The sequence below is a fragment of the Osmerus mordax genome, chromosome 23 (genome assembly GCF_038355195.1).
Source record: "Osmerus mordax isolate fOsmMor3 chromosome 23, fOsmMor3.pri, whole genome shotgun sequence".
Classification (NCBI taxonomy): domain Eukaryota; kingdom Metazoa; phylum Chordata; class Actinopteri; order Osmeriformes; family Osmeridae; genus Osmerus; species Osmerus mordax.
In genome coordinates, this window is record NC_090072.1 from 10768085 (window position 1) to 10770584 (window position 2500).

The 2500-nt window shown below is 55.7% G+C and overlaps 4 non-coding genes across 4 annotated transcripts in view; all 4 read left to right on the plus strand.

Annotated features, from left to right (window-relative positions):
• The first annotated feature begins 57 nt into the window (after positions 1-57).
• LOC136968023 (U2 spliceosomal RNA) lies at positions 58-248 on the plus strand. The gene has a single exon (XR_010879557.1). It is a non-coding gene; the product is annotated as a U2 spliceosomal RNA (small nuclear RNA).
• A 760-nt stretch (positions 249-1008) lies between these two features.
• On the plus strand, positions 1009-1126 carry LOC136932314 (U5 spliceosomal RNA). The gene has a single exon (XR_010874608.1). It is a non-coding gene; the product is annotated as a U5 spliceosomal RNA (small nuclear RNA).
• Positions 1127-1532: 406 nt separating this feature from the next.
• LOC136968024 (U2 spliceosomal RNA) lies at positions 1533-1723 on the plus strand. The gene has a single exon (XR_010879558.1). It is a non-coding gene; the product is annotated as a U2 spliceosomal RNA (small nuclear RNA).
• Positions 1724-2492: 769 nt separating this feature from the next.
• LOC136932315 (U5 spliceosomal RNA) overlaps positions 2493-2500 on the plus strand; it is a 118-nt gene continuing 110 nt past the window's right edge. Inside the window, exon 1 of the small nuclear RNA XR_010874609.1 lies at positions 2493-2500. This exon is cut by the window's right edge and continues 110 nt beyond it. This is a non-coding gene — a small nuclear RNA (U5 spliceosomal RNA).

Genomic DNA, 2500 nt, shown 5'->3' on the forward strand with positions numbered 1-2500 from the left:
AGCGGCCCAGGTGGTGCACGGAGGGTCCGCGCGCCGGGGGCGTCCGATAATGCGGTCATCGCTTCTCGGCCTTTTGGCTAAGATCAAGTGTAGTATCTGTTCTTATCAGTTTAATATCTGATATGTCCTCCATGCGAGGACAACATATTAAACGGATTTTTGCAACAGGGAGTCGGAACAGGGGCTCGCTCCGTCCGCTCCGCGCATCGCCCCGGTATTGCAGCGTCTCCGGGAAGGGTGCAATCTTTCTAAGCGTGTCAAAGAGAAAAGCTAGTGAGGGAGGGAGGGAGGGAGGGAGGGAGGGAGGGAGGGAAGGAAGGAAGGAAGGAAGGAAGGAAGGAGGGAGGGAAGGAGGGAATGTCTGAATGAGTGAGGTTTGGGGGAGAGGGGTTTAGGTTAGGGCTAGGGTTTTTGGGGTGAGGGTCAAAAAACCCTCAAAAGGGGGGGGCCCCCCAACAAAGCGGAACAAGCGATCCCTACCAAAAAAACGGGGTGAAAAGGGGGTGTGGGCGGAGCCCTGTCGGCCGGTGGCGTTTTCCCGCCCTTTTAGATATAAAAAAAAAAAAAAAAAAAAAAAAAAAAGGGAGTGACTGAGTGACTGAGTGAGTGAGTGAGTGAGTGAGTGAGTGAGTGAGAGAGAGAGAGAGAGAGCTGGCTGACATTCAGCGGGGCCGAGGTGAAAAACTGGAAGGCAATCGGAAAGAGTTTTTTATCGCCGTGTCAGTCGACACCAACACAGAGTCGATTGGCTGGAAGGCGCATACGATAAACGTGTAGGGATCTTAATGGAGAATAAGCGATCAATGAAATGGATAAAGTGCCGTAAGGAAAAGCCAAGCGGGCGGGCCGAGCCCCTCTGCGGCCCGTGGCGTTTCCGCGCCTTTTTTTTCCCGAGAAGGATGCGGTTCGCCCCGGTTCTCCCCGGTTCTCCCCGGTTCGCCCCCGCGGACGGGTGAGTCAGGGCCAACGGAGGGGTTGGGGGTAGGCCGTTTGGGTCGTTTCAAATCGACGCTCTGGTTCCCCTTCAGCACGCACAAGCCTTTCGCCTTTTACTAAAGACTTCCGTGGAGGGGAGCGCCGACGAGTGAAACGTGGTATTTTTGGGAGGCTTTGCCCGAGGGAGGGCAGAGCCTGATGGACGTGTGACAAAAGCAGGGTGAGGTTGGCTTTGGGGTTAGGTGCGTGCCTGCGGGTAAGGCAGGTTTTGTCTTTGCTTCTTCTGTAGCTGTTTCAATTCTGTTGCCTTTTGGCCTGGGCTTTCCGCTTCCGTCCCTGCTTGTCCTGCGGCTTTTGGCCTGGGCTTTCCGCTTCCGTCCCTGCTTGTCCTGCGGCTTTTGGCCTGGGCTTTCCGCTTCCGTCCCTGCTTGTCCTGCGGCTTTTGGCCTGGGCTTTCCGCTTCCGTCCCTGCTTGTCCTGCGGCTTTTGGCCTGGGCTTTCCGCTTCCGTGGTTTCGGCCGTTCTCGGTGTGGTGACCGAGCGGCCCAGGTGGTGCACGGAGGGTCCGCGCGCCGGGGGCGTCCGATAATGCGGTCATCGCTTCTCGGCCTTTTGGCTAAGATCAAGTGTAGTATCTGTTCTTATCAGTTTAATATCTGATATGTCCTCCATGCGAGGACAACATATTAAACGGATTTTTGCAACAGGGAGTCGGAACAGGGGCTCGCTCCGTCCGCTCCGCGCATCGCCCCGGTATTGCAGCGTCTCCGGGAAGGGTGCAATCTTTCTAAGCGTGTCAAAGAGAAAAGCTAGTGAGGGAGGGAGGGAGGGAGGGAGGGAGGGAGGGAGGGAAGGAAGGAAGGAAGGAAGGAAGGAAGGAGGGAGGGAAGGAGGGAATGTCTGAATGAGTGAGGTTTGGGGGAGAGGGGTTTAGGTTAGGGCTAGGGTTTTTGGGGTGAGGGTCAAAAAACCCTCAAAAGGGGGGGGCCCCCCAACAAAGCGGAACAAGCGATCCCTACCAAAAAAACGGGGTGAAAAGGGGGTGTGGGCGGAGCCCTGTCGGCCGGTGGCGTTTTCCCGCCCTTTTAGATATAAAAAAAAAAAAAATAAAAAAAAAAAAAAAAAAGGGAGTGACTGAGTGACTGAGTGAGTGAGTGAGTGAGTGAGTGAGTGAGTGAGTGAGAGAGAGAGAGAGAGAGCTGGCTGACATTCAGCGGGGCCGAGGTGAAAAACTGGAAGGCAATCGGAAAGAGTTTTTTATCGCCGTGTCAGTCGACACCAACACAGAGTCGATTGGCTGGAAGGCGCATACGATAAACGTGTAGGGATCTTAATGGAGAATAAGCGATCAATGAAATGGATAAAGTGCCGTAAGGAAAAGCCAAGCGGGCGGGCCGAGCCCCTCTGCGGCCCGTGGCGTTTCCGCGCCTTTTTTTTCCCGAGAAGGATGCGGTTCGCCCCGGTTCTCCCCGGTTCTCCCCGGTTCGCCCCCGCGGACGGGTGAGTCAGGGCCAACGGAGGGGTTGGGGGTAGGCCGTTTGGGTCGTTTCAAATCGACGCTCTG